This window comes from Bubalus bubalis, chromosome 24 (assembly GCF_019923935.1).
Source record: "Bubalus bubalis isolate 160015118507 breed Murrah chromosome 24, NDDB_SH_1, whole genome shotgun sequence".
Classification (NCBI taxonomy): Eukaryota; Metazoa; Chordata; class Mammalia; order Artiodactyla; family Bovidae; genus Bubalus; species Bubalus bubalis.
In genome coordinates this window covers 24,347,740-24,357,837 of record NC_059180.1, presented here as the reverse complement: position 1 = coordinate 24,357,837, position 10,098 = coordinate 24,347,740, and positions in this window count along the sequence as shown.

The window sequence follows — 10,098 nt, the reverse complement described above, 5'->3', positions numbered from 1 at the left end:
TGAAGGCTCCCAGAATGCACTGTGGGTGTGGGAGGGAGTAGAGTCTGCTCACACTTTGGGGGACTGGGGAGTTCCGCATGAGGTCTGTGTGCGGTCAATTAACATAAGAGCTCAGGGACCCCTTGAGCATGCCTTATAATGATCAATTAGGGTGAGTAAGCCAGGGCTACTAGCAAGAGGAAGCTTGATTCATTGGTTACATGTGTAGGGGAGGGGGACATGGTATACAGCAGTAATCTCCAACAACCATTTTCAGCACAGATAAATTCTATATTCCAAGGAGGAAAAAGGCAGGAGAATAAGAGTACCAACAGAGTTCAATGATTACTGACATATGACATGAGGGCTTTTTGTTTTGGTTAAGAGTTTGTAATTATAAAAATCATATATGCTAACAATAATGGACATGAGTTTGAGTAAACTCCAGGAGTTGGAGATGGATAGGGAGGCCTGGTGTGCTGCAGTCCATGGAGTCACAAAGAGTCGGACACAACTGAATGACTGAACAATAATGTAGAACAATATTTCTGAGTGATTATTATTAATGAGGCACTGTGCTCAATGCTTTAGCTTTGCTGTCTCATTTAATGCTTACAAGAGCTTATGAGAAGGTTACCACTCCACCTACATTCCAGAGGAAGAAAGAAGGGCTCAGAGAAGGAAGTGAAGGAAGTTGCTCATGTCACATGGCTAGGAGGTGGATACACAAGAATTTGAACCCGATTTTGTCTAACTTCAGAGCTTGTCCCTTTAAACACTAGTCATTCTATCTAACACATGCATTTTAGGAAAACTGGATCCTGCTAACAATTATAAAGAAAGTAATCACCCATAATCTCAGCACCAAGGGACAGTCTGCACAAGTTATACTAATGGTTTCCTCCCACTGTCTTAGCCTCCAGGCCCATTTTCATTTCCCATCCATCCCCCCCACTCCTCTTCCCTATCATCAGCACCATTTAGACCAGGGGTAAATAGCTGACTCAAGCTGGGCCAGTCACATCTGCCCATCGTGATTTAGAATAGAGCCACAGAAACCATTAGCTGGGGAAAGTGCCAGTTGCTGAACTGCAGAGGCATGTGGGCCACTGAGGCCTCCATGATGGGTCCTGTGGGGGCTGATGAATGAACAAAGAGCTGGTCTGCAGGGAGTGAAGCAGGAGGATAGGGATAAGAGGCAGATTTGAGGGAGCATGTGGCTCTGATAAAGAGCTAGGTGAAAGAATAGCCAAGATTACAGCTCTTTGAGACCAGCCTGAATTGTCAACAGGTATGTCCATAAGACCAGTCTCCTTTTAATTTAGCTTCCTTTCATGAGTTTCTCTTCCTGATGGCCAAATGCTCCCTGACTATACAACAACTGCTAATATTTCTGAGTGTTTCCTCCTAGTTTCCTTTAGTTTCCTTCCTCCCTTTTGTTCCTGTCTATAATCTCAGGTGCAAATAGCTGAAGAGATGTTCCTACTTCCAGAATCATCATTGCAATACTCCTCTCATTTTACTTATTGCCCCACCCTGTTTATTCCCATTCTCTATTCCCCTTCTTCTTCCTTACAAGCACTTGCTCTAATGTTTTTTGATATATATCTGTAATGCATGTAATTTTAATATATTTAAATGGTGACCTGTGATAAATCTCCATCAGTTTTCTTTTCTTTTTTTTTTGTAGTTAGAAGTATGTTTTAAACCCATTTCCCCATGCCCACCCCATGCATCTGCTCATGGTTTAATCATCCTTCACATTTAATTTCATATCCAGTTTTATTTATTTAGTGCTATAATGGGAGGACATTTAATTTATTATGAGGTCAGCTGTCCACCATCCACCTTTCTTCTAAAAACTCATATAGGAGAATAAATTTTAAAATGCCCAATTTAGTTATTTCCTCAAGCCATACAAGGAAACAGCTCTCAATTTTTTCTTCCAGGTTCACAGAGGACAATGGAGGAGTGAATTGACAGAGAATTCTGGGTATGAAACCAACTGAATTCTTTACTCTGCTGCTTGGATGGAGGGCTGGAGAGCTGGGGGTAGAGGGGAGACTTACCAGAGTCTCAGCTCCAGCCTCTAGGAGTTCAGAGATAAGACACGTGGGATGTACTAATTAGGACTCTTTAGACTGAAATAATAGAAATCTAATTTAAGTTAGCCTAAGCTAAAAAGAGCATTTACTGCCTCATGAACCTGGAGAGTCTGTGGTAGTGCAGGTTTGGGGCATGGCTATAACCAGTACTGAAAATGAACTGAAAAGGGAATCAAGACCAGGCTCTTTCCATTTCTTGGCTCAGTTTTCTCTTTGTTGACTTAATTCTACAGCAAGTTCTCCCCTCAGAGAGACAGAAATGCCCAAGGACAGCTTGAGGCTTACACTCCATCTCCTTGCCAACCCGAGTCAACAGAACCTCTTTCCTAGCAATTCCAGGAATAGCTCCCAAATTCACTCCATTTGTCCTGGACTGGATTGCATACTCACCCCTGAATCAGTCACCATGGCTGTGCTTGCCTGAGGTTGGGTCATATGAGTGGGATCAGCTCCATCTGAGCCCAGGGATAAAGAGAGGGGAAGGATACTAAGGTTACACTAAAAGAAGAAAAGGGAATGGGTGGTGGGCAGGTGATAACCAATAGATTTTCATCAGCATGGACCAAGGGCAATGCCAACAGTCCTTTAAGTGTGATCTAGTGAAGGGGAGGAATAGGAACAAGGAGATGAAGCAGGTAATTGGGGCACTTTAAAGTACATCAGCTGTTACCTGGTGCTGACCCCACATGGAAAGTCCTCACTCATCTTGAGGGCTACAGTAAAAAGGAACCAGAGATTAAAGCACAGCATTTAGATTTAGACAGACCTGGATTCAAATATCTCATTGTTTGATGGTCAATAGGCAAGTGAAGCAGAGAAGGCAATGGCACCCCACTCCAGTACTCTTGCCTGGAAAATCCCATGGACGGAGGAGCCTGGTAGGCTGCAGTCCATGGGGTCACTAGGAGTTGGACACGACTGAGTGACTTCACTTTCACGTTTCACTTTCATGCATTGGAGAAGGAAATGGCAACCCACTCTAGTGTTCTTGCCTGGAGAATCCCAGGGACAGGGGAGCCTGGTGGGCTGCCATCTATGGGGTCGCACAGAGTCGGACACGACTGAAGCGACTTAGCAGCAGCAGCGACTGCAGCAGCAGGCATATGAAGATTAATACAAATCAAAACTACAATGAGGTTATCACCTCACACCAGTCAGAATGCTCATCATTTAAAAGTCTACAAAGAGCAGAGAAGGAGAAAGAAGGAGTAGAGAAAAGGGAACCCTCCTCAACTGTTGTTGGAAAGGTAAGTTGGTACAGCCACTATGGAAAACAGTACGGAGATTCCTCAAAAAAACTAAAAATAGAATTACCATTTTTGTTGTTATATCCAGACAAAACTATAATTCAAAATGAAGCATGCACTCTTTTGTTCATAGTAGCACTATTTACAATACCCAAGGCATAGAATTTGGAGAAGGCAATGGCACCCCACTCCAGTACTCTTGCCTGGAAAGTCCTGTGGACCGAGGAGCCTGGTGGGCTGCAGTCCATGGGGTTGCTAAGAGTCGGACACGACTGAGCGACTTCACTTTCACTTTTCACTTTCATGCATTGGAGAAGGAAATGGCAACCCACTCCAGTGTTCTTGCCTGGAGAATCCCAGGGGCAGGGGAGCCTGGTGGGCTGCCGTCTATGGGGTCACACAGAGTCGGACACAACTGAAGTGACTTAGCAGCAGCAGTAGCAGCAGCAAGGCATAGAAATAACCTAAATGTCCATTGACAGATGAATGGATAAAGAAGACATGGTACACGAGTACAATGTGACACTACTCAGCCATAAAAAAAGAATAAAATAATGCCATTTGTAGCAACATGGATAGAACTAGAGATTATCATGCTAAATGAAATGTCAGAAAAAGAAAAATATCATATGGTATCACTTATATGTGGAATCTAAAATATGACACAATTGAAACTCTCAATGAAGCAGAAACAAGCTCACAGACATAGAGGAGACTTGTGGTTGTTAAGGGGGAAGGTGTTAGGGGAAGGAAGGATTGGGAGTTTGGGGTTGCTGCTGCTGCTAAATCGCTTCAGTCGTGTCTGACTCTGTGCAACCCCATAGACGGCAGCCCACCAGGCTTCTCTGTCCCTGGGATTCTCCAGGCAAGAACACTGGAGTGGGTTGCCATTTCCTTCTCCAATGCATGAAAGTGAAAAGTGAAAGTGAAGTCATTCAGTCGTGTCCGACTCTTAGCAACCCCATGGACTGCAGCCTACCAGGCTCCTCCGCTGTGGGATTTTCCAGGCAAGAGTACTGGAGTGGGTTGCCATTGCCTTCTCCAGTTTGGGGTTAGCAGATGTGAATGACATATGGAATGAATAAACATCAAGGTTCTACTGTAGAGCACAGGGAACTAGATTCAATACCCTGTGATAAACCATAATGGAAAAGAATATGAAAAAGAATGCACACACACACACATATATATATATGTTTATATGTGTATATGTATATAAACTATCACATTAGTACAGCAGAAATTAACACATTGTAAATCAACTTTACTCGAATTAAAAAACAAATCTCTCACTCTTTGACTCAGGCAAGTCCCTTCCATCTGTGAGCTTTGTTTTCTGTAATCCTAAAGTGAAGATTCTGATGTAAATACAGGACTGTGGCATACAAACAGCACAGTGCCTGGCCTACCACAGACTCTCAGCTGTTATGGTTATTTGCCTTTTCAATCACTTACACCACTTATCACAATATGTTAACTATGCATTTGTATATTTAGTTCCTTCACACTAGTCTGAGTACTTACAAGGCAAGGGCTGTGGCCTATTCACTCTGTACTGGCATACTCAGGACAGAGCATATGTTTATTAAATATTAATTAGATAAGTAAACTTTGTTGATTTGGGGTCTGGCTCAAGATTGATTAGACGAGTGGCTAGTGGTGGGAATTACTCAGAGACCACGATTCCTGCAGTTAGAATTTAACTCTCATTCTAACCTTGACCAGAGTTGCATTTCTTCACTTTAATCCAAATCCAAAGCCTACTCAGAACACACATAAATGCCGAGTCCCTGGTGAACTCTAGCTAGGCCTTGAGGTTTACATAGAAAAAGGTCAGCTAATAGTGAAATTGAGGAGGGTTTGAACATGAGCAATAGCAACAAGCAGTATTTTATGAGAACCCATATAGACATGAGTACTCTTTGTAAATTTAGCATGGCAAGATTTTAATAAATGAGGCCACTGGGATGTGTGGGGCTTTATATATCATGCCCCATATTTATATTCCTGTCAACTTTCCTTGCTTAGGCAATGTATTTATTATAGTCCATCTCACCATTTCTCATATGATAGTCACTGTATCATGTCAGACAGAAAAAAGTGAGTTGGGCATGGGACTGAAATAATGAAAAGCCCAGAAGCAAAATTTGGAGCAGAGGGCCTAGGAGTAGTTTGTGCTTTGTAAAAACATTCTTTTTCCTTTTTTGCTCACACAAGTGGCAAATGGTGAGCCTTTTTGTGTGGTTCCCTCACCTCCATCTCCTAGTTTGAGCCTCAGTAATTGAGAGGTTGGTGGAATCCTCTGATAGCCTAAGAAAAGTCAAAGACTGTTTGGTCTCCCTAAAATGCATACAACATTTTACACCCAACTTTAGAATGTTCCTGAAGCCTGATTGGTCCAACTTGAATCAGGTAATCTTCCTCCAAACCAATCAATCAGTGATGAGATCAAGTTGTAACCAGTGTCCAGGACTATGGCATGTTAAGATGGCGGGTACAGGACAGAGGATTGATAGGGCTCTGTAGTGAGAAGGGACTTTTCTAGGAGGATAATGCTCCAGGCATCATACCTAAAGTGTTTTTGATCATATTTCTCCTCTGTCTCTCAATTTCCCTCTTAGCCTTTGAAAACACTGCCTTACCATGGTTTCCAAGGTGTGTAGTGGTTTGACCCTCACCCCGCAATACAGACATGTCTATCTCCACTTCTTGTTTTGCTATAATTACCAGAATTGCTGAACTGCCTGGCTGTGGGTCCCTGGTCCTGACATTGTCCTTCACATCTCTGGGCCTTTGTATATGCTAGTCCCCAACCAGAAATACCTTTCTTCCTACTTTCATATAATGAGCCTAGTTCAGAAAGCTTTCTCTCACCCTTGTTTCCCAACTCAATTCCCTCCATCAAACTGAGAACTGTTAGGTTTTTCCAACACAGCTTTTTCATTTATTCTCTCTCTTTCCCTCCCTCCCTCTCTACCCGCAGCCCCTTACATGCACACACATATATCTTTGGAGTTCCCATCACTTGTCTACTTCTCTGCCCCGTCTATTAGACTATGAGCTTCCTGAGGTGAGGGACTATCTCTTATCTCTGTTATGTTCAACACCTAAATTACTAACTATGTAGGAGCTCAGTAAATGTTGATTAAATGAAAGAAATCCCTCTAGAACTGAGCCATTCACAGATCACAGGGGAAGGTTTGCAATTAGAATTCAGAGCTAGACACCTAATGATGCAGGAATTATGGCCCTGTAATATTTAGTGGAAAATTTTCAACAAGAGCTTCTTTGATTCCTAATTAGGGGAATTATGTTAATAAGCCATCTTGCAAAATCCATGATAATCATGTTCCAAACTTACCCCACTGGGTCTCATTTAGATGTAAAGGATAACAGAAACACTCTGGTAATGAACACGATTTCTGGCCTCAATTAGCACGTGCTGCCCTTATTGTACCCCGAAGACCTCCTATCAGCTGGACACAAAGCACAAACTCAGCAACCACAGCCTTGGGGCTTTTCCAAGTGCACCATTAGCTTTTCCATTGCACAGTTGCTAAGTTTTCCCACTCTTGTGCCTCACTATGTATTTAGTCCACTGATCATTTTTATGGTACTGCCTGACATTAATGTCAAGTATTGGTTCTTTGACTCTGTTTCAACAAGTGTTCACTGAATGAACTCAGCATCTGGGGAAATAGGAATGGGATCACCCGGAGGCTTTAGCCTTCAAGGTATTGACATATGAATATTAGCCAGAAATACCAGATGACAGGTAAGGATGTGCAAATTCACTTATTCGTTCACTTTATCTGTCTTTGTGTCCTGTTAAGGCATCTGTGTTTACCCACTTAGTTTTAGGACAATATTCTTGCAGCACCCAATCTCTTTGACCACAATTGCTTAGTTCAAAGTGGGTATTGGACTTTCCCAGGAGCCAATATAGAGATCCAGTCTCTTTCTGACTGTGAACATTGTAAGATGTATAATTCAGGAACTGTCACATTAAGAAAGAAGTGATAGGCAAAGAGAGCTGAATTGAAGAGGGAAGGAGAATCTGTTCTAGTTCTCCTTGTTCTGAGGCCCAGAGTGTCCCCATCCTTCATGAGGTTTGGTTATTAACCAAGTTTTAGGGACTATGTGAGGCAAAAAATTGCCCACCCTTGCACGAGGTACTGATAATTTTCTGCTAATGTCCATTCTGCCCTTCCTCGTTATGACCTCTGATTTTGGGTTGTCCATGTGGCCGCCCAAATTAAAGACCATATTTCTGCCCAAGTGATGACATGACCATACTCTGGTCAATGGATATAAGCAGAAAGCTTGTAACTTCTGGATGCTATCCCTGAATAAAAGGAAAAAATCATCCCCTGCCCTTTTACTTTTCTCTCTTCTTGCTTACAGGAATATTGATGAGGCCATAAGCTCCCTCACATCAGAAAGATAGGGGCAGCATTCAAAGGGATGGTAGACCTAAAAAGCCTGGGTATGTAACATCATGGAGCTGCCACATCAGCCCATGGATGTTTATACCAAGACATGTGAGAGAAAGAAGTTTTTGTTTTATTGAGACTCTGGTACTCTGGCTCTCTAGTATAACAGCTGAGGTTATAATCTGAATAATGCAGGGAGTTTCTATTGCTTGCCACCTCAAGAGTCCTAAATAATTCCATTATTTATTGAGCATCTTCTGCATGCCAGATTCTGGAGGATACAGCAAAGAAGGAAATAAACCTGTCCCTGCCTTCATAATGGTTACAATGGGTTTCCCTAGTGACTCAGACGGTAAAAAATCCGCCCGCAAGTTTGACCCCTGTGTCTGAAAGATCCCCTGGAGACAGGAATGGCAACCCACACCAGTATTCTTGCCTAGAGAATCCCATGGACAGAGGAGTCTGGCGGGCTACAGTCCATGGGATCACAAAGAGTCAGATACAACTGAACAACTGACATTTTCACTTTCTAAAGTCAATCAGTAATTACACAAAAAGCTTTGTAATTACAGTTGTGATCAATATGATGAAGAAACAAATACTCCAAGAACAAATACCAGAAGAAACTGACTCTGGATATAAAGGATTACATTCAGTGAGAGTTTGTAAAGCAAAGATAGCAGACTTGGAGGAGAAACAGCTTATGAAAGGGCTCAAGAAATAAAGGAGTTCCTTCAAGGTTCAAGGTAGTTGAGAGAACAGATTTCAAGGCATGAAGATACAGCAAGTGAGGGAGGGAAGAAAGTGACCAAAGCTGATGTTGGCAGTGGGCAGAATCCAGGTCCTTTAGGTCCATTTAAGTCAGTGTACGTTTGGGTTTTATCTTAAGAGCAATGGGAAATCATGCAGGGCTTTTGGGCAAGATTAAGTGTGCATTTTTAAAATGTGACTTGATGTCAGTAAAGAATGGATTGGGTGGGTGGGCCATAAAGAGAGAATGTGGGGAAAACAGAGGAGCTATTGCAATGGCGATGTTAAGAGATGATGGTGCCTTAGACTAGCATGGATGTGGCTGAGATGCGGCATCTTCTCAAAGATGTAAAAAAAGGCTCTGCCTTTAATTCTTCTGTAATGAGTGCCATTAATTGCTCACATCCATTGGGTCATAGAAAAAACAAGAGAGTTATAGGAAAACATCTACTTCTGCTTTTTGACTATGCCAAAGCCTTTTACTGTGTGGATCACAACAAACTGGAAAATTCTTCTAGAGATGGGAATACCAGACCACCTGACCTGCCTCCTGAGAAATCTGTATTCAGGTCAAGAAGCAACAGTTAGAACCAGACATGGAACAACAAACTGGTTCCAAATTGGAAAGGAGTACGACAAGGCAGTATATTGTCACCCTACTTATTTAACTTATATGCAGAGTACATCATGTGAAATGCCTGGCTGGATGAAGCACAAGCTGGAATCAAGATTTCCAGGAGAAATATCGATAACTTTAGATAAGCAGATGACATTACCCTTATGGCAGAAAGCAAAGAAGAACTGAAGAACCTCTTAATGAAAGTGAAAGAGGAGAGTGAAAAAGCTGGCTTAAAACTCAACATTCAGAAAACTAAAAGCATGGCATCTGGTCCCATCACTTCATGGCAAATAGATGGGGAAACAATGGAAACAGTGACAGACTTTATTTTCTTGGGCTCAAAATCACTGCAGATGGTGACTGCAGCCATGAAATGAAAAGACACTTGCTCTGTGGAAGAAAAGCTATGACCAACCTAGACAGCGTATTAAAAAGGAAACATTACTTTGCTGACAAATGTCCATCTAGTCAAAGCTATGGCTTTTCCAGTAATCATGTATGGATGTCAGAGTTGGACCATAAAGAAAGCTGAGTGCCGAAGAATTGATGCTTTTGAACTGTGGTGTTGGAAAAGACTCTTGAGAGTTTCTTGGACTGCAAGAAAATCACACCAGTCCATCCTAAAGGAAATTGGTCCTGAATATTCATTGGAAGGATTGATGCTGAAGCTGCAGCTCCAAAACTTTGGCCACCTGATGGGAAGAACTGACTCATTGGAAAAGACCCTGATGCTGGGAAAGATTGAAAGCAGGAGGAGAAGGGGACGGCAGAGAATGAGATGGTTGGATGGCTCACTGAGTCAATGGACATGAGTTCTAGCAAGCTCCAGGAGTTGGTGATGGATAGGGAAGCATAGCGTGCTGCAGTCCGTGGGGTCACAAAGAATCAGACACTACTGAGCGACTGAACTGAACTGAATGAGTACCACTGGCTACCACCTACCCTGAACTCCCACCTCAACCTTC